Source organism: Peromyscus eremicus, unplaced genomic scaffold (assembly GCF_949786415.1).
Source record: "Peromyscus eremicus unplaced genomic scaffold, PerEre_H2_v1 PerEre#2#unplaced_1607, whole genome shotgun sequence".
Classification (NCBI taxonomy): domain Eukaryota; kingdom Metazoa; phylum Chordata; class Mammalia; order Rodentia; family Cricetidae; genus Peromyscus; species Peromyscus eremicus.
This window is the reverse complement of record NW_026735842.1, coordinates 14,839-37,329: the sequence shown is the minus strand read 5'-3', so window position 1 is coordinate 37,329 and position 22,491 is coordinate 14,839. Positions and strand designations below refer to the sequence as shown.

General features: G+C 41.6%; 1 long non-coding RNA gene across 3 annotated transcripts; it reads right to left on the bottom strand.

Annotated features, from left to right (window-relative positions):
• Positions 1-10,703: 10,703 nt before the first annotated feature.
• LOC131902051 (uncharacterized) lies at positions 10,704-17,573 on the bottom strand. 3 transcript variants are annotated; one of them, XR_009376987.1, is made up of 5 exons: positions 17,304-17,573; positions 15,523-16,075; positions 11,741-11,798; positions 11,140-11,209; positions 10,704-10,909 (listed from the first exon to the last, which is right to left on the bottom strand). It is a non-coding gene; the product is annotated as an uncharacterized LOC131902051 (long non-coding RNA). The 3 variants fall into 3 exon arrangements; XR_009376988.1 differs by having other exon boundaries at positions 15,999-16,075; positions 17,304-17,532; XR_009376989.1 differs by lacking the exon at positions 11,741-11,798 and having other exon boundaries at positions 17,304-17,572.
• Between the last annotated feature and the right edge of the window lie 4,918 nt (positions 17,574-22,491).

The following is a 22,491-nucleotide window of genomic DNA, read 5'->3' as shown; positions in this document are numbered from 1 at the left end:
AAAGCCAGGTTCTAAGGGAGAAGTTTCTGGGTCAGTTCCAGCTGGATTTCTATGTCTTCATAGTCTGTTATGAAGATTAATGTGATGTTAAATATCCAATGGTTTGACAAAATGCATCAATATATGGAAGTAATATATTATTAATATCATCAGAACTCTCAAAACAAATTTCGGATTCAATATTGTGAAAGGCTAACGCTCATCAAGGCTCTAGACCAGAAAATTACCTTAGTGTTTGTCATTTGTATGTGTATGTATGTGTTTATATTTTTAAGTTTAGGATTGCTGATTTACTGAATTTAAACCATAATCTATAGGCAATATTAACAAGAAGTTTCCTTGCTAGCATAGTACTACAGAGAACTCCAGGTCCACTGACAGTCCATGTCTTAGTGCCCATCTATGGTAAAGACAACCCCACCCTCGAGCGCCAGAGAATTCTCCTTTGCTCTTTGACAACACCACCACACACAGAAACACACACACACACACACACACACACACACACACACACACACACACAAAACCAAACAAAGAAACAGAAGATCCTGAGACCCTAAGGAGCTGAAAAGATGGAGATCAGCCTCACTCCCACCCACCCCTGAGGACTGGACATTTTCTTGATTATTCCAGCAGTTTTCCAGCTACTAAGAGACTTTTGCAAACCGTGGCTGAATATGATTCTCTGCTCATTTCATGTGCCCTCGGTATCCTGTCTTTTTCTTTCATGATGACAGAACTCAACTTAGGAACTTACACTCCTTTATCCAGACAGATAGACAGACAGACAGACAGACAAACAGACAGACAGACAGACACACACACACACACACACACACACACACACACACAGACAGAGACTTTCAGGAGAATCAGGATGCCACAGATAGACCCTGTCTCTCAAAAAACAACAACAAAAAAGTTAAAATTAATTAAATAGACATAAACACAAACATAATTCACTTGGGATCAAACAAACAACAGCCAGCAGTGCTGGGGAAACTTATTTATGAGGGGAAGGGTAAGCCTTGGGCTTCAGGAAACTCCATGCCATTCAGGCCTCTTCCTTTTTTATCTTCCACCCTCCCCCAACCCCCAACCCCCACACCACCCTTTGGTTTTTCAGCACAGGGTTTCTCTGTGTAGCTTTGGAGCCTATCCTGGAACTCACTCTGTAGAGCAGGCTGACCTGGAAAGGACAGAGATCCGCCTGCCTCTGCCTTCTGAGTGCCAAGATTAAGGGCTGAACCACCACCACCACCAGGCTCAGGCCTCTTTCATATTTTACATTTTTTTTAACTCAGAGATCCAAGTGCTGGGATTAAAGGCATGCATGCCTCACCACACCAGGCTTCCTTTCATTTCTGTAACTCTGGGAATGTTTTTCTCTGTGCCTGTTTTTAATTTCTTATTTATTCCATTATTTTATTGTACATTTACTTTAATCTCAAATTTTGTATTTATTTGTCTCTGGGTATGCCTATGTGTGCACACAAAGTGTGTGTGTGTGTTGTATATGTGTGCATGCATGCCTGTGAGGGAGTGGGGGGGAATCACAGTTCTAAACAAAGTGAATTCCAGGAGAGCCAGAAATGTTACACAGAGAAACCCTGTCTCAAAAAATCAATCAAAGCCGGGCGGTGGTGGCGCACGCCAGTAATCCCAGCACTCGGGAGGCAGAGGCAGGTGGATTTCTGTGAGTTGGAGGCCAGCCTGGTCTACAGAGCTAGTCCAGGACAGGCTCCAAAGCTACAGAGAAACCCTGTCTCCAACCCCCCCCCCAAAAAAAAATCAATCGAGAAATCAAAAAATAAAATAAAATAAAATAAAGTAAAACTCCATGAGCAACATTTTTCTCTCTGTCTGTTTTTAATTTCTTCTCCTGTTAACTTCATTTTACATTTAGTTTAATTTCAAAATGTATTTATGTGTCTCTGGGTGTGCCTCTCTGTGTGTGTGCATACATGCCTGGGTTGGTGGTGGTGGTCATAGTCCTAAACTTTTCAGGTACTGCTCTTCTCTTGGCTATCCACCTCACCAACATGGAAGCATTCACGATGATGGCAGCTATGTTGGCCAGGGACCTCACCAAGATGGAAGCTACCATGTGACATGCTATGCAAGGTCCTTTTTGTTCTCTTTGTTTCCTAGCCTCTAGAGGGCCAGAACTGAAAAAAAAAAAAAAAAAAAGGAAAACAGAGCCCCTCTCTCTGCCTCCTGAATGCTGGGATGAAAGGCATTCACCACCACCACCCTGCAGGCAAGAAATGTGTATTTACAGACCTGGGAAAACAACAACAACCACACACACACACACACACACACACACAAACACAAACCAAACAAAGAAACAGAAGATCCAGAGACCCTAAGGAGCTGAAAAGATGGAGATCAGCCTCACTCCCACCCACCCCTGAGGATTGGACTTTTTCTTGATTATTCCAGCAGTTTTCCAGTTACTAGGAGATTCTTGCAAACCGTGGCTGAATATGATTCTCTGCTCATTTCATGTGCCCTCGGTGTCCTGTCTTCTTCTTCCATGATGACAGAACTCAACTTAGGAACTTATTATACTCCTGTATGCAGACAGACACACAGATGCACACACACAGAGAGAGAGAGAGAGAGAGAGACAGAGAGAGACAGAGAGAGACAGAGACAGAGAGACAGAGAGAGACAGAGACAGAGACATAGACTTCCAGGAGAATCAGGATGACACAGATAGACCCTGTCTCTCAAAAAACAGCAACAACAACAAAAAAGTTAAAATTAAATGAATAGACATAAACACAAATATAATTCACTGGGGATCAAACAAACAACAGACAGTAGTGCTGGGGAAACTGATTTATGAGGGAAAGGGTAAGCCCTGGGCTCCAAGCAACTCCATGCCATTCAGGCCTCATTTTTTTTCTAAACTCAGAGATCCAGCAAGTTGCTGGGGAGGTGGCTTGAGAGCACTGGCTGCTTTCCCAGAGGTCTTTCTTGAGTCAATTCCCAGCAACCACACAGTGTCTCATAACCAACTATATTTTTTAAAAAAATACACAATGAGTCCAACATTCCTTATACAAGAGACTCAGCACCCATCTATATAAAGCGCCCCCACCCCCCATTCCCCACCAGAGAACTCCCCTTTGCTCTTTGAGAAAGCAGCGTTTTTGTGTTTGTCTCCCTGTTTGTGCTATGTAATAGCAGCAGCAGCAGCAGCAGCATATTTAAAATAATTTGGAGTAGCTCACTAGCTCACTACCTTCATGGCAGTGCTCAGAAAGAAGCCCTGGGGTATGCAGTGGGATAATTTGTCAGGAGCACAGATAGAGAGACAGGCCCTGTCTCAAAAAGAAAAAAAAAAAGTTAAAATATGACGTACTGAAAATGACTGAATTTAAATTAGCAATGAAGGTTTTCCCCAACTCCACAAGAAGGTAATGCTTAACTGGAAGGCAACAGATATGCATATCTAAGTAGACAAGTGGAGCTGTGGCCTCACCCTTGAGCCTTTCTTCCCTAAAGTTTCTGGCACAAGGTCAAGAGGTTAGATGGTGACCTTGAGCTTTTCTTGCCTGTAAGGCTGTGCATCAAGGCAAGGCGGCGGTGGCCCATGCCTTTAATTCCAGCACACCTTTAGGCCAGCCTGGTCTACAGAGTGAGATCCAGGACAGGCACCAAAATTACAAGGAGAAATCCTGTTTTGAAAAACAAAAGAAAACAAATTCTGTGTATCACACTCCTGCCAAATGCCCCCAGAGGATAGATGTAGACATCAGGGCCCATGGGACTGGAGATCCAACCCGTCATTTATCACTGAACGAGGAATGGGAGAAAACAGAAATCTGGAACGAGAGAGAGAGAGAGAGAGAGAGAGAGAGAGAGAGAGAGAGAGAGAGAGAGAGAGAATATCCCTCAAGAAAATGAAAACATGGCATTACACAGCCCCTGGCACATAGTAAAATCAGTCCTATGAGTACACTTACAGCTCTCTAACTTCCCACTCAAAAAAAAGTCCAAGAGCTGCCCAATTTTCTAGCTCACTGTGTCTGATGGCTGGCTGAACCTTGGCAATCCCAAAGGAAGAGGGCTGTCTGGACAGCAGGAGGCAAGAGAAGCCTGTGAAGGCAGAGCAGGCAAAGTCATGAGAGAGATGAGGCTTTCATACATATATGTATATGTATGGTTTCTTGCCAGATGGTGGTGGTGCATGCCTTTAATCCCAGCACTCAGGAAAACCAAAACAACAACAACAACAAAAAGACAGGGTTTCTCTGTGTAGCCTTAGAGCCTGGCCTGGCTCTTGCTCTTGTAGACCAGGCTGGCCTCTAACTCGCAGAGATATGCCTGGCTCAAATTTATTCCTCTCTCTCTCTCTCTCTCTCTCTCTCTCTCTCTCTCTCTCTCTCTCTCTCTCTCTCTCTCTGCTTTCTCTGTGTGTGTGTGTGTGTGTGTGTGTGTTAGACTAAAGATGATTTGTTTCATTTTCTTTTCTTTTCTTTCTTTCTTTATTTAGATGCACATTTTATTTTATTTTTTTAATCTCAAACTGATAACCACTGGAGAAGGTTTTTCTCTGCAACAGAGTTTTGTTTTTCTCTGCAACAGACTCTCACTACTGAATATATGAACCACACACACCTCAGGCCTCAGGTGGATTTGACTGGGTGGATGGGTGGGTGGAGAGAATCTGGAAGGAGTTATGGGAAAGTAAACCATGATCAGAAGACGTTGTAAGAAATAAAAACAAAATTCTACCTGGTTCATAATGATGCTATTGAGCCGATAAGCAGATCAGCTTTGGACTACAAACTGCCCAAGATAATTCCAAGGAAGGTGTAATCCATCTTACGCATCACATCACATACCCCACAAAAAGGAAACAGCAACAACAACACAATAAATAAATAAATAAATAAATAAATAAATAAATAAATAAACAAATAAATAAATAAATAAAAAGAACACAGCTGAACTTTGTGACTGTAAATGTTAGGATTTCAGCCACTCCTCCAGCTATGTGACCACAAGCAAGGGGGTCTTAACATCATCTGTGCACTGCTGCATAAGCCCACATGCGCATGTGCAGGGGAATCCTAGGAAAGAATGAGAGAGAGAGAGAGAGAGAGAGAGAGGCAGAGACAGAGACAAAGAGAGACAGAGAGACAGAGAGAGGGAGGGAGGGAGGAAGGGAGGAAGGAAGGATGGAAGGAAGGAAGGAAGGAGAAATCATCTATTCAAAATAAACATTCCCAAACCCCTCCAAAGAACCAAAAAACAAAAACAAACAAAGCCACCACAGCTGACCCCTGTGAGTGTTAAGTGTTCTTTTTCCACATATGCAACCTATTCCCAGCTAGCTAGTGTGCAGTTCTGTCCCAGGTGAGGAATATTCAAAATATAGAGTGTAGATGTAACCAACCTTCTTATTAAATAAGAAACACAGAACCAATGCAAAGAAAAAAGCCAAGAGGTCAGAGCTAAGAGCTAAAACCTTACCCTTCCTCCTGCGGTGGTTCTACCTCTCCGAACCAGAGCCACCCCTGTGTTAAAGTCTTTATATAGAGTTCCTGTTCTGCCTTCTCATTGGTTGCAAACCCAACCACATGACCGCCTCGTCACGGCCTGTCTGTATAGACCTCCAGGTTTTCCATGATCGGTATTGAGATTAAAGGCATATGCATCCAATACTGGCTGTATCCCTGAACACACAGAGACTTACCCAGCTCTGCCTACCAAGTGCTGGGATTACAAGCGTACGCCACCACTGCCCTGCTTTCCTATGGCTTGCTAATAGCTCTGACCCCCGGGCAACTTTATTTATTAACATACAAATAACATTTTAATACAAATAAAACATCACCATATTTCCCCTTTTCTATTTTAATAAAAAGAAAAGAAAAAGAAAAAGCTTATAACTAACATAAGAAAAACTATATACAAAAGTACAATAACTATATACAATATATACAAGTAGTAAATACCTAAACAATGTCTAGTTCATTTGTATTTGACAAATTCAGAGAAAATAATTCCATTATCTACCCTATTGTATCTAATTCACTTTCTATCCTAATTAATCTTCAACTATAACTAACTAATCTTCAACTCCCTCAGAGACCCAAGAAGGAAATAATATTAGTTAACAAAAAAATAAAAACAGGAAGCATATGCAAGCAACTTCCAAAAACTTGTGAGTTGACAGAAACAGCCAGCTGCCTGGACAATCATCTGAGGTTTCTCCGCAGTGTCGGGGCATCATCTTCAGCCTATAGGTTTAGCGTATCTTAACGTATTTGGGAAGTAGGATGTACACAAGGTCAACAGTTCAATCTCACACTGGGTGAGAGCAGTCTATATACCAGAAATACCTGAATTCCACTAGTGTCATGTCATGATTCAGGATTTTAAATTCTGGAAATTGTTGATGTTTTTTTTTTTAATTCAGCTGTCCATTCTTCTTGGCTATGTGTGTATGTGGCTTCATCTCAGCATCCCGTTCTTCTCCACATCCCTCTATTAAATGCCATTCTACCGTTGAGTGACGTGAGCTTAATTACCCTTGAAGAAAGTTAACTGTTTCAGCCACTGTCCCATTGCACATCAGAAGCCATCGGCCCACTGCCTGTTCAGCTGCCTTTGAAGAAAAGGGCACTGTACCTTTCCCGGATTGGGAAGGCCACTTCAGGGATGGTGCCATATTGTCCATAATCACACTTGTTTTGACAAGAATCAGTAGTCCTTTGTTTCGTGTCCTGTCTGTCCTGTTTGTCAGCAGTTGATTCGAGGATACTTTGTTGTCCAGTGGCTAACTTTTGCCACAATGAAAGTTAACTCCAATTGCAGTTTTTTCAATGCCCATATTTTCTCTGAAGTAGATTGGTACTGCCAGGAGCCGGCATGTCTCATAGTCATAACAAAAAAGAAAAGTTTTCTAAGTTACTAAAACATTTTAAATGTCATATTCTGTAGATCTCTGAAGGATCTGAAGATAACCTGTCTATCTAAAATATATGTACTCAATCTTGAAAACACACCTAATATAACTACAAGTTCTATTATAATGTCTAACTACTAACTTTCATTTCTTTATATCCTAATAGTTGGTAATAACCACATTCAAGGATCAGAAAATTGCATTACATTGTTAAATGAACGGTACAATTAGAAATATACATATAGCATTTTCTAACAACATCAATTTCAATGTATATAACTTGTATACAATATAAAACGATCCAATCCAATGTAAAGCATTTACATTTTTCTTTTCTTTTTTCTTTCTTTTTTTTTTTTAAATAAGAACCTTAAATCTAATCTCCTTTGCTTAGCCCTTTTCCTAACCCTTGACAACTTGTAACCAACCCCCTCTAATCAATGAAAATTATCCCAGACCCAAAACCCATTAAAAGACCAAACCCCCCCCCCCCACACACACACACACCACCTCTTTGGGAATGTGGGCGTCACATTCTTGAAATCGCTTCCTGCTGGGTATGGGCGAAGGTATCTTTATCCTGAAAAGAAAAATTTTAGGTTAATTGTCAAATTCTAGGAAAGGTAACTATATCCTTCGTTATCCAGTCTGTGTATAATGCCAAAGTTCAGGGTCTATCTCAAATCCTTTTTCAGGTAGTCTTTGAGACTGGATCATCTCAGCTAGCTCTCTCAAAATTGCTCTGAGCACTTTGTAGTTCAAAGCTGATCTGTAGATGATGTTTGTCAGCTTAGTGATGTTATTATTGTCCACGTGGAATTGTTGTTGTTGTGGGGCCCCATCTTCTTCTTGGAGACTTCAGTTGATGTTAGGCCTGGCTGTGATTTCCTGCAGAAAACTGATAAGAGACTCGAACACAAAGACTATATATGCGGCTTTTTAGAATTAGTTAGTACTCTATATGACCATTCATATCTTAACAAAGTTTAAAATGTATATATATATATATATATATATATATATAAATCTTGTAAATTTTGATATAAAATTCATACTTGAAGAAAAGTTTAAAGAATCAGAATAGAATCAAAGAGTTGAGATTAGTAATAGAATAGTCCCTTAATTAATTTGGCTTTTCTCCTTGTCCCATAGCAGAAGATAGTGTGGTGTACGTATTTCAGTTTTCCAAATTCTGCAAAGTGAAACATGTCCATCTGCCAGATTTCATTCCTCTGAGTACCCTTTGGGTTACATCCTGCTGGTAATGGCGTTTGATTGTAGAAGGAACAAGTAGGACATTTCTTTACTATTTCTTTGGCTTGTTGCCAGGTTATGGAAAAATCCTTTTTTAAACCTTTACTATTGACATGATGTTTTTTATGACATTCTGAGGCCTCCAGCACATTTCCTATTAATAACTTATCAATCTCATCATTGCCTTGTGCTAGAGGGCCTGGCAGACCAGTATGGGATCGAATGTGAGTTATATATAAAGGATGACTCCGTTTCCTGATTGTGTCTTGTAATTGAATAAGTAGTGAAGTTAATTCTGAAGCATCAGGGATAAATTTTGCAGTCTCAATATGTAATACTACTCTTTCAGCATACTGAGAGTCAGTTACTACATTGAGAGGTTCTGAAAAATCCATAAATACCAACAGAATAGCATATAATTCTGATTTTTGAACTGAATTATAAGGACTTTGAACCACTTTACTTAAATTTTCTGATTTGTAACCTGCCTTTCCTTGTGTGTTGGCATCTGTATAAAATGTACGAACTCCAGATATGTGTGTCGTCGTCTCCCCCCCCCCCCCCCCCCCCCCCGCCATCCCACCCCACCCCACCCCACCCCACCCCCGCACAATTCGAGGCAAGATCCAATTAGCTCTCTTTATAAGATCAAGTCTATCGCTTTTGGGATATTTGCTGTTAATTTCTCCCAAAAAGTTACTGCAGGCTTTTTGCCAAGCTTCATTTTCTGTCCATAATTTTTCAATGTCCTCCTTAGTTAAAGGTACGACAATTTCTGCTGGGTCTATTCCTGCTAATTGACGAAGTCTCAATTTTCCTTTCCAAATCAAGTCAGAGATTTTTTTTCCACATGTTTTTAATTTTTTATTTGGTTTATTTGGTAAAAATATCCATTCCAATATAATATCTTCCCTCTGCATTAATATTCCTGTTGGAGAGTGCCTAGAAGGTAAAATAACCAAAATGCAATCCAGCTTTGGATCAATACGATCTACGTACCCTTCATGCACTTTCTTTTCTACCAAAGCCAATTCTTTCTCAGCTTCAGGTGATAATTCTCTTGGACTATTTAAGTCCTTGTCACCTTCTAAGGTTTTACCCCAACAATAGTTCTTAGATGAGAAATGTTTCCAAACAATCTTTGAAAGTCATTAAGAGTCTGTAGTCAATCTCTCCTAATTTGCACCTTTTGAGGTCTAATTTTTTGAAGTTCTATTTTATATCCTAAATAATTAATAGAATCTCCTCTTTGTATCTTTTCAGGAGCAATTTGTCATCCCCAGCAAGGCAAAATTTTCTTTACTTCTTCAAACAGTCTTTCTAAAGTATCTGCATTTGAGTCAGCTAATAAAATATCATCCATAATAGAGTGTTTGGGAACGTTCGGCCTCGTATTGGACCAGTCTATTTGTGCTTGTCCAACGGGTCCCCAGAGGAAGGAAACACTCACGGGGACAGTCTCACTTCTGGACAGCAGTGAGTGCAGAACACACTGCTGGGACCTCTCTTGCAGTAGTGATGATCCTCTTGGCGGTTTTAGTGCCGCCATTTTGTCAATCATGCATGGGACAGATTATGATCATTCCTGGGTAGGGGGTGGGGGTGGGGAAACAAAAACAACAAAACAAAACAAAACAAAAACATCAACATTCTTTGTAAGCTAGGCGATGCATCTCAGGTGTCTTGTCTGGAGATGCCAGCTCCATGTTTGGCCAAGCTCGCAAAATGATCATCATTGCTTTGTCTTGATGTAAAAATTGGGAAAGACACATACCTGACATACTTGTTTTAAGTGGAGGTTAACGGTGGAGGATGGGAGAGAAAAGTTGTTTGTGAATATGGGAAAACATGCTCGCTCGCTCGCTTTCGACGTGTATCGGTAGGTACACTCCTATGAGAGTAACTCATCTGGTGGTCAGACACTTCATTTCTTCGAGCCGCCGCCGCAGCAGCCCCTTCCATTATCATATCGAGGTTAGGAAAAGGGGGCTCCAGCTAATACGTTTATGGGATTTTAAAGTGCTTCATCTCTGCCTGGCCAAGCAAGCATTCCCCGGAGATGAGAAACCATTTATGAAAAACCAAACCGATGGGTGCAACCGAACCTCTCTAGGTCTGTGGGTGTTTCATAACCAGTCACAGAGAGACTGTCTCCACCACCACCACCACCACACACAACCCCCCTCGCTGGCCCCACCCTCCACCTCCCAGGTCAACCAGATCCCAGGAAATCTGTCTGTGGGTGCGCCACTTTTGTTCGTGGGGAATTGGACTGACTCTAACCAGTGTCTGGTCTGGGAAGAGGAGGGTCAACAAAGAGGAACCGAATTCCTCCAAGCTTCCAAAAGAAACCATCTGAGATGTTAACCTGCTTGGACATTTGTTATTCAGGAGTGATTCTCTTCCTGATCACACTCTTTCTCAAGTGTACACGCCCACTAACACACACAGAGCCATAAGCCGAGGGTGGGGAGTGTGGATTTGAGGGACCCATGAAATTAAAAGTCAACAAACAACCGGGAACTTCTCATTCTTTGGTTTATTTATTTATTTATTTATTCATTCATTCATTCATTCATTTATTTGAGTATACCGTGGAAGAGGGCACGGGTTGTAGGGGAAGAGATGTCTTCCTAAATTTCTTCTTTCGTATGTGTGTGATTCGTGACTTGGGGAAGGAGGGCAGTTGCAGTCAATCCAGACCGGCAGGTGGATGGTGGATTCAGCCTGGATACAGAGCAGAAGAAAATAAATGAAATGAATTGTTTTATTCGAACAAACAGCCAGTACCCTCCTCATCACAATGCTCCACTCTCCCACCATCCCATCTGTCGTGTGTGTGTGTGTGTGTGTGTGTGTGTGTGTGTGTGTGTCCAGCCAGCCAGCCAGCCAGCCAGCCAGCCAGCACTGAATAGAAAGTCAGAAGCTGCTTTGCAGCTGGGTGTGTTGACACTCACCTTTAATCCGGCATGACTGAGTTGGAGGCCAGCCTGTTCTTTGCAAGTTATGTTTCCAGGACAGGGCTAGCTAGATAACAGAAAATAAGATAAAACAAAAATCGGACAGCTGAGGAATGTGTATTTACAGACCGGGAAAGACAACAACAACAATACACACAAACCAAAACAAAGAAACAGAAGGTCCAGAAACCCTAAGGAGCTGAAAAGATGGCGATCAGCCTCACTCCCACCCATCCCTGAGGACTGGACTTTTTCTTGATTATTCCAGCAGTATTTGAGCTACTAAAAGATTCTTGCAAACTGTGGCTAAATAGGATTCTCTGCTCATTTCATGTGCCTCGTTAAATAAATAAAGTTAAATAAACAGACATAAACACAAATATAATTCACTTGGGATCAAAAAAACAACAGACAACAGTGCTGGGGATCTGATTTATGAGGGAAGGGGTAGGCCCTGGGCTCCAGGCAACTCCAAGGCATTCAGGCCTCTTATTTGTTTGTTTGTTTGTTTGTTTATTTATTTAGGTTTTTCAAGATAGGGTTTTTGAGACAGAGTTCCTGGAACTCACTGTGTAGACCAGGCTGGCCTCAAACTCACCCAGATCCGCCTGCCTGTGCCTTCTGAGTGCTGGGATTAAAGGCTGCACCACTTCCTCCTGGCAGGGAAAAAGAGCAACAACAACAACAATACACAAAAAACAAAAGCAAAAAAAATGAAACAAACAAACAAAAAGGTCTAGAGAGCCTAAAGAGCTGGAAAGATGGGGATAACTTAAGAACTTATACTCCTGTATACACACACACACACACACACACACACACACACACACACACACACATCTCCCAAAAGTAAAATTAGCCAGGCTGTGGTGATGTATTGTGAGACCAAAATGAGCCATCTTAGAAATAAGACCAAAATGCTTTCACCCTAAAATTAAGGCCTAAGATTTTTTCCTTTTGGGAATAGGCCATTAGTTACTGAAACCAGTCAGTTCAGATTCCAGAAAACAGGAAGTGTAAAAGTACAGAGTCACAAGATAGTCACGAGGTAATGCCTGCCAGACTATGGAATGTCCTCTCCCTGGTTTCCAGGGTAACTGACCATAAAAATGCCCTCACCTGAGGGCAGCCAATGAGAAATGGTGGCGGGCAACCACTCCCTTAGAAGTAATTTTTAGAAGCCCCTAGAAGCGAGCCAATCAGAATTGTACCCGTACTAGCACCCCTAAACGATGTAACCTTGTGACTTTTCCCTTTAAAAGCTGAGCTTGCAGATAGGTGGGCGCTTCCTCCAGCCTCCACTGCGTTGGATGTATTGGATGAAGTCCCTGCCTAGGCTTGTATTGCTTTTGGATATCCAGAATTAAACCATGCTTTTGCATTCCGGCATGCTCGTCTTTGGTGGTCTCTCTGGGGGTCACGATCTGGGCACAACAGTATGCTTTTAATCCCAGCACTCGGGAGGCAGGGGCAATCTTATCTCTGTGAGCTGCAGGCCAGCCTGGTCTGCCTGGTCTGCAGAGCCAGTTCCAGGACAGACAGGATGACTCTGTAATACAACAAAAAATGCAAAACAACAACAGTAGGTGAAATTGCCAGGTGTTATTGGCACAGGCCTTTAATCCCAGCACTAGGGAGGCAGAGGCATTCGGGTCTCAGTGAGCTCTAGGGCAGCCAGACCTGTTACACAGAGAAACCCTGTCAGCCAGGATGACACAGGTAGACTCTGTCTCTTCTGTAACTCCAGGAGTGTTTAACAAAAAAATAGTATAGGCTTGGGCCATGGACACACACACACACACACACACACCCCACCACACCCACCCACCCACCCACACACACACACACACACACACACCCCCCATGTGGGGTGGTGGGGGGGGTGGAGGACATGAAGAAGAAAAGGAGAAAGTTATGTGTTAACATTTTATTTTTCTGAATTCCAAGGCTATGCAGAGAGATCCTGTCCCAAGTACATATAAAAAGATAGTAAATAAATAGACAGACAGACAGACAAACACATAACAAAATGAAAAAGAACTTTTTTTCTTTTTTGTTTTGTTTTGTTTTGTTTTTTGTTTTTCGAGACAGGGTTTCTCTGTGTAGCTTTGGAGCCTATCCTGGAATTCGCTTTAGACCAGGTTGGCCTGTAAAGGGCAGAGATCTGCCTGCCTCTGCCTCCTGAGTGCCGAGATAAAAGACTGCACTACCACCACCACCTGGCTCAGGTGACATACTTTGATGAGATCTCTTCATAACAGTGACCTGAAAGGCAAAGCACGTCTCACTGTGATTGCTTAGTCCCATCCCATCAAGAGGTGGGAGGGGTTTTCCTGAGTTTACTGATAGTCCTTTAAAAATATCTCCTGGGCTGGGTGTGGTATCCATGCCTAATCCAAGCACTGAGGAGGCTAAGGCAGGCAGAACTTGGATTTGTAGGCCAGCCTGGTGTACTTAGTGAATTCCAGGAATGCTGGTGCTACATAGAAAGGTCCTGTGTCAAAGAGGAGGAGGGAGGAGGAGGAGGAGGAGGAGGAGGAGGAGGAGGAGGAGGAGGAGAAGAAGGCGGCAGTGGCGGCTTTTGGCTTCGCATGGTGATGCCGACTTTTTTTTTTTTTAAAGAATTATTTATATGTTTACAAGTGTTCTTTCTACCTGCATGTATGCAGGCAGGCCAGAAGAGGGCACCAGATCTAACTACAGGTTTTTGTGAGCCACCATGTGGTATTAAACAGGCAGCTATGTTATGAGTTCAACTCCAGGTTGTTACACACAGTAAGTTCTAGGACAGACATGAACGCACACCAAAGCAGTGTTTTTTGGTTTTTGTTTTTTTGTTTCCTTGTTTTTGAGAGTTTCTCTATGTAAGCTGTCCTGCAACTCACTCTGTAGTTCAGGCTGGCCTCGAACTCAGAGATCTGCCTTGCCTGTGCCTTCTGAGCTCTAGGATTAAAAGCAGGGGTAGCACCGCCTGGGCCTAATCAGTGTCTTAAACAAACACGCAAACAAATTTAAAAAATCACACAGGGAGCACAGATGGTTCTTGGGATAAAAGTGCTTGCTACTGAGCCTAGCAACTTATTTGTGTCCCTACACCCCATATATTAGAAGAACAAAGACACCTGCATTTGTCCTCTGACCTTCACATACAGGCCTATGAGGACCCCTCCTCCCGCACCAGCACTCATATAGCTAATTAAATGATCAGGGAGTCCCAGAATACAAATGCATTCTCAACAGCCCTAATTCATATGTAAACACAGTCCCAATTCAGGGTTAGGCTTCGTGGTGGCACATGACTTTGATCCCTGCGCTCGGGGAGGCATAGGCAGGAACTCTGAGTTCAAGGTCAGCCTTATCTACAGAGTACCAGTTCCAGGACAACTAAAGCTACACAAAGAAACTGAATCTCAACAAACTAAAATAGACAAAAGAAAGGTGGTACGTCAGAGTGGAATTTAAAGACAGTGTTTTGGCGCCCTCTTGTGGCAAATCAGTCTTTATGCGTTTTTTCATAGTGAAATACAGTGGTTCACGGAGGGCGGGACATGCTAGCTACCTTCTGTCCTTTTTGTCAAACGTCATTGGTCAATTGGAAAAAAGACAACCTGAGGATGGTTCCTGGGTGTATACTAACCAGCGACAAAGCAACACTATTTCCACTTGCATCCCTCCTGTCAACTGGAGTAAGTAGACCCCAATAAAAACAAAACAAAACGAAGCGTATAAGTGGAGCCCAGGGTTACAGGACTGTTCCTTTGTTTGTTTGCTTGCTTGTTTTTATCTATCTATCTATCTATCTATCTATCTATCTATCTATCTATCTATCTATCTATCTATCTATCTATCTATTTAAACAGATGGTGTGGCCCTGGAAGTCAAAGAGGTTACAGAAAGAAGGGTGTTAGAGAGCAGCATGGGGTGGAGGCTGGAAAGATATCTCAGCCGTTGGAGGCACTTGATATTCTTCCAGAGGATCTGTGCTTGGTTCACAAGACCCACACAAATGCTAACAGCCACCTGTACTCCACTTCCAGGATAGGCAACGCTGTCTTCTGGACACCACCCACACCTGGCAAGCCCTTGGGCCACCTACCGATACAAGCAGGAATAACACTCCTAAACATAAAATAATACAGTGAGAGGGAGGGGGTGGGAAGGAGGAAGAGAAAGCACAGATGGGGTATATATCCAAGTTCTACCAAGTTACAAAAAGCATTCCTCATGCTGAAAACCCCGGATGCATCTTTATGCAACTAGAGCCACAAAAGATCAGAATCAGGCAGCCAATCAGAATTATCTACAACCAGATACCAGAGAAGTGGCTTCATTTGCATGAAAAGAATTGATTGATGGGAAATAGTAGGCAAAGTTGCTCACTTTTTTCGGCATGGATACTCAGAGAACAGAAAGCCTTTGACAAAGATTTTTTGGTTTTTTTTCCTCTCTAAAAACAGAATCGACAGCACGTTACAGACAGGAAGATGTTGTAGAACAGCAATAGTTGTGTATTAGCAAAGCATGTGTGGGCTTTTTAACAATTGTTTTTTGTGTCCTTTAGAAACAGGACACCGCCCAGCACCTGGTTACATTTTTCTATTCACATTTTAACCACTTCTGCTCTTATCTGCCTATTTGCTCGGGTTTCTGAGTTTGTCACGAATGTTCTCTTGGCATGATAAAGTTTGATCTTACACTCTGTGAAGAAGGGACACACAGTATATCTGCAATGACAAGTTCATCTTGGTTTCCAATTACTGGGAAATCGTATTTTTGGAACAGGTTTTCTTTCGTGTGTATTTAGCATAGAGCTATTTATGTGGACCAAGATATTCTACTCCTTGATATCTGCCTACCTCTGCCATCCTCCTGGAGCTCGCCGCCGCCGGCTGATAGTGGGAACCACCATGGCAGGCAGTTTCTTCTTGGTGTCCTACAACCACAAACAATTGAGTTCCTATTAGCGCATTATAATACATACCATTTGTTTGTGGGGTTCAGGATAATGACTAGATTTCTACCACACCTGACATGGCTTCTAGAGTATGAACTCTTAGCTGGGTATTTGGAGAAGAGTGTCCCATTGGACTAGAGAGAAAACACTGGCCTGAATTATCCAATGACATTCAGTAACCTGGGTTCCCTAGCATTTTCATTAGTCTAAAAGACCTTTGGACTTTTGCCAGGTAGAGGGGTGATCATGAATCTCACCGAAGAACAAGTGTACCTTTCCGTTATGACTAAGGTTGGGTTTCTGTTTGAGAGAGGAAACGTGCTTGAGGACCAAAAACTATGAGAGAAGACACTACTCAGGTGCACTAACTAGATTCTCACTTCCACAAGGTGGCACTCCAACACCTGGTATTCACATCTTCATTTATGCAGGACAAGTACATGACTATTATCTTTGGCCACAAGAGGGCGCAACACCACCCCCACCCCCTCTGTTTTCTTATCTCTATTTTGATCATATACTTCCCCTCCACCAACCAATATAGCCTAGGAACCTACTGGGAAACGAAGTAATATTGGTCTAAAAGAAAAATAAGGAAGAAACATATTGAAAAAAATGACTCCTCATGAAATTTAGATTTAATCATAGATCAATTCCCTGGACAATCATGATCAAAGCAGCTTTCTCCTGCAGCAGATGGCAACAAATACAAAGACCAAAAGACAGACATTGCACAGAGTGAGAGCCCTTGGAACTCTTAGCCCTAAAAATGGGATGTCTCCATGAAATCCATACCCTCAGACCTCAGGGAGTACCGTGGAAGAGGAGTTGGAAAATAGTTTGCAAGCCTGAGGGACTGGTGGACACTAAGAAAACAAGGCCCTCTAAATAAACACGAGTAAAGCTTTTATGGACTCTTAGAGACGGAAGCAGCACAGACAGGGCCTGCACGGCTCTGCACTAGGTCCTCCAAGTACATATTATGGGTTCCAGATGAGTGTTTCTGTGGGTAAATAAAATAGAGTTTAGGGATGATGATACTTCCTTTCCAGAGATAAAATTATTAATCACTCAGATTTAATGAATAAATTGAGACATAAAATATTTAATAGCTTAATTCTCTTAATTCTCTACCAGCCCCTTGAACGTGAGACCATGGGAAGCAGGATAATCAGTGGGAGGACTGTCTTCTGAGACTTCCACTCACATGTTCCATGAGACGTCTCATTCTCTGGACTATGGGGGCAATGAAAGCAGCATCCAGCCTTTCCCTCCCTCCTGAGGAGATTTCCTGAAACCAGGACTGCAGGACACACTGCACACAGCTCAGAGTCTGAAGAGAATAACATATGTATTTGCAAGGAGATTGTTCAACACTGTTTTCAATACTATTCTATTTAGCATGTTAGCCATAAATATTTCTAAAAATAATGATAACACCTTGCTTGCTAAATAGAAAAATATTAGGAACAATTGGATATATTTAAAATTTTTAAAAGCAACATATTTCACTTTACAAGGCCCCAAGAAAAACACACGGCACCACAAGATTTTGCTTGTATATGTCTATGTAAATCATTATTCTTGGGTACAATTGCCCTGGATATTTCCTATGGGTCTCTCTAGCATGTCTTAAGATAAATACAGCTGTGCAAACTGCTGAAAATATGGAGAAATGGTGCTATTTTCACTTTCAGCAAATGGTTTTGTGTAAAATTAAAAATACAGAAAATCTGATATTCTGCATCTATATTTTATTTATGATTTATATTCAGGAGATATCCAGTGGGGTTAGTAAACTGTATGTCCTTCAGAATTTGCTGCACCTGAAAGAGAAACATCATTTATGAATAAGAATGCACAATTAACATAAGAAAACTGATATGAGAAATGACCATTTTTATTATCTCCCTAAAACTGAAAATTTGTTGACGGTTAAAAAAAAAAAAAAAAGGAGCTACACTGACGGAAGCAGATGCCGAGATCCACAGCCAAGCACCAGGCAGAGCTCTAGGAGTCCAGATGGAGAGAGGGAAGACGGATTCTATGAGCAAGGGGCATCAAGATCATGATGGGGAAACCTACAGAGACAACAGAACCAAGCTCGTGGGAACTCCAACAGCTGTGGAGCCTTCATGGGACTGGACTAGGCCCTCTGCATAAGCGAGACAGTTGTGTAGCTTGGTCTGCTTAAGGGGTCCCCTGGCAGTAGGATCAGGATCCATCCCTGGTGCATGAGCTGGCTTTTTGGAGCCCACTACCTATGGTGGGACACCTAACACAGCCTTGATGCAGGGGGAGGGGCTTGGACCTGCCTCAACTGAATGTACCAGGCTTTGCTGACTTCCCAGGGAGTCCCTACCTTTTCAGAGGAGGTGATGTGGGTGGGTTGAGGGGGAAAGGTTGGTGGGGGCAAGAGGAGGGACGAGAGGGGGATCTGTGGTTGGAGTATATGTAAAATGAATTAAAAATTTATTAATAAAGAAAAAATGGAGTTATAGGTATTTTATTTTTTAAAAAAAACCTGCTTGTCATGGGAGAAACTCACAAATTAGTATCTACCAAATATAATCATAAATGTATGTGTATTCTAATTCATTAACTATAAATGTGAGGCTCTAAGACTGATGTAATTTGAAGAATTACTCAGAGCATGTTTGTAAATTACCTGTAAAGCAGACAAGCCTTTGATGGGCTTCTAATCATAATTACAGCATTTAAGGAGGAAATTAGTTATTTATTTCAAAACATTATAAGGGATTGGGCATGACATTGAGTTTGCCTAGCCAAAAAAAATCATTCTTAGGAATTCACAAACTTTGTGTCTAGCCAACTTTTTTGGTGGATAGTGTATATCCACACCTATATTTACTGCCTAGGTAGAGGAAAGATGTAGTAATCCTGTACTCTGGACAACATTTTGTACTTCTTCCCATTGAACACTGTACAGTCATTCAAGGCTATAAAGGATGAAAGTAAGGAGCAGCTGTTGCAGGACACTCTACCTTCCACAATCAGTTGCTGTGTTCCACAATTTGTTGTCTTTGCTTCATTTGCCCTGCTGGGGTATCAAATTGCTGGAGAAGCATCTCATGGAGGGAGTGGGCCACAGTACACTGTAGGACAGTGTGCATACTCTTACTTGCATCACTCACAGCCCTATGAAAAATGTGACCACTTAACTAACCATTCCAACGAGTTGTCGGGGGTACAGTTTCTCAGTGTATTATAGGAAGAATTAGAGACTAAACTATTAAAATTCAGCCATCCCACTGTTCCAAAGGGCATATGTTATGGGTATTTGCAAGGCTTCATAGTATGAGTACAAGTTTTAAATCCACAAATTTTTACTATGCTTGTGTGAAAATGAGAAAAGTCCCACAGACTGGGTCAGAGATGACATTTCTATTATTTGTAATAACATCCAATCGTGAGTCAGTACCCCAGATATTCTGTGTGTCTACGTTTTTTAAAAGTAGAAAGTTCAAAGCTAGAAGAGAATTAATGTCACCATATACGATAACAACTTTGGCTGATGATGTCATAACCAGATAATGATACATGTACCCCGGTTTCTTGTATAACCATATAAACGTAAACCTTAGAATCACATTCACAAAGGCTAAAGAAGCTCTGTTAATTTGAATCTTTTCTTATCTCTAGTAGGAATTTAATACTTTCCTCCTCATCAGTTGTGACCAGATCCAGCTGAAATAATCCATCAAAATGATCATGGAAAGAGTGTAAGATCCTTTTCTTTGGGGGAGAGTTGATGCAGATAAGGAAATAGGTCACGGCCCATTGGTCGGCTGATGGGTATAGAACACAACTGCCATAGGAGGAAGATGATAAGCACTAAGCTGGTTCTAAGATCTAAGTTTTGTTAAGCACCAGTCTGAAAAGTATTAATGGAAAATATCTTGCCTGGTTTATAAAATAATCTATCACATTCCATCAACTCATACAAAATATAGAAAAATTGCAATCTGGAAAGTCAATCTGATATATTTTTTTTTCTAGAGCTGAGGACCGAACTCAGGGCCTTGTGCTTGCTAAGCAAGCGCTCTACCACTGAGCTAAATCCCCAAACCCAATCTGATATTTTTTCATCCCTCCTATATCAAAGAGTGAATGGTGATGTCTCATACAACCCCCCGACTATTCACTTTTGACTCATATGGGACAAATATACATAATCCAATAATCTCCTTTCACTAACTCTGAACATCTGAGATGGACAACAGTGGAGAGAGGGTTTCAATTTCCCATCACACACAACTTCACTGTGGGATTTGATACTGGTAGGTAAATGAATGGTGCCATTCTGGCAGAGATTGGCTACACTGTTCCTGTAAGTATTATTTGGAATCTCCTGCCTTCATATATCTAATTGGTGTGCTTGTGAATTCTTTGAAAAACAGAGTCATTATGCCAAAAAGAAAAAAAAAATACCCACCTGTAAAGATGGTTAGTATAGTGATAGAAGGGGGGGATACCAATAAGCTATAATGTATAAATATCTTACATTTAAAGTAAATTTGCAATGAATCAAATTATAGTTCCTAAAATTAATTCATGGCAACAATTTTGAATGTCTGTATGGTATAAATACAAAAACCCATTCGTTATTAGAGTCAGTGTTTGGGGGTCTGAATAAGAATGTACATGTCACAACAACTCCATGCCTACTAACACTGTGTTTTATTTCTATAGATAGGAAAGGGAAACCTTATGAGGTTTGTAGTCGGCCATTCATGTCCCTGACATGATGCTGTTTGATGTGATGTGACATAACCAAGGTCCCAGTGGCCAGAGGCCAAATTGGTAGACTACTCTTACACTTTCAAAGTTCAAAACAGCGAGCAACAGAAAAATCATCTAGTACATTTAGTTCTAGTGCACTAGGGTTTGGGGATACAGGTTACTTTAGATATGAATCAGTAGTAATATGTAGGGCCCTGGTCTCCTCCCATATTGAGTAAAGCCGTTGCCTGCTTGCTGACCTTGACCAGATGTCCTCCCTATGCTAATTCCCTGCCAGTATCCACCCTCCTGAATGCTTTAGGGAAGTTCCTTGTTTGTGTATCCTGCATATTGGGCGTTAACAGCTTAGATGCAAGAATGTAGAACATTCAGTAGCAAACTTCTGCCCTCCGGGGATCCGCCATTGTGCTGTAAGCCTGTATTTAAGGTTTCCTCCCTCTTTCAATAAACGGCATTTGGCATTTGGCATTCTGCTGAGGCAAATGACCCGCTGTCTCTTGTCCCTTATTTTTTAATCCACAGCCCCTCGCTCGGACATGGTGAATAGGTGGTGGTAGTGCAGGCATTATCCCTACAGTAATATTCTATTGTACAGATTTGTGTAGTGATAGCATCTCTGTTTATCCCTCAAACTATTTTTGAATTCAGATTATGTCTTGATAGAAAGAGATGAGGGGGGGTGGTTGGTGAGATAGCTCAGAGGTTAAGGGCACTGGCTGTTGTTCCAGAGGTCCTGAGTTCAATTCTCAGCAACCAAATGGTGGCTCACAACCATCTATAATGAGATCTGGTTACCTCTTCTGGCCTGCTTATCATAGTTATACACAAGTTTCAATGGTTAAGAAACCCAGTATTTCACATAGCTGCATATAACCGGTGAGGGGACCATCCTAGGCAACAATTTGCATTACATTGTCACTTCAAGGCATACAGGACTTAAGTGAAATCATTTTCTGTGAACCATTGTTGGAGATGTCTCTTCTGCTTTTGGAAAACAGTGATGGAACAAGAGAAAAATTTGCCTTTGCGTAACTAATTCTCTCTTCTCGGTTGCTTTCCTATAGAAAACTGATAAAAAAAAATACACCTCAGGGTGTAGTGCTGCTGAGGTCATTGACTACCATGGGCCTGACATAAGCTTCAGCCTTGGCGGGTGTGGCTGCAGCCTGTTACATTTCCAACCTGTAGATCTCATAACTTATGAACAGTCAGCCACTCGGTAAACACACAGCATTTTACTTGATCTATGTTGACCACAAAAGAAAAAAACCTAGCTGCCATTAACTGACCTAGCCCTAGCCCCCTAGGCCTAGAAGAGAGTTAAAGCTGGAAACTTCTGTTGCATTAAACACTGAACAAATAAACACATATATAGAATTTCAACTTCCAGAATGTAAACATGACTTTTGTCTATGTAGATATCAACCATAGTCCCTGGTAGTTGTGATTGCATATCCAATGCAGATCAGTGAGACCGCTGCCATTAGCTACATGGATTTTATGACTAAAGTGAGAGTGAGCCCTGATAATAGAGAAGAATCCTGTGGAAAAATAATTTTCTCTGGCAATGGTTCTACTGTAAACATGAAGGATGAATCATTCTTCTTGATGAACTCAGAAATGTTTTAAAA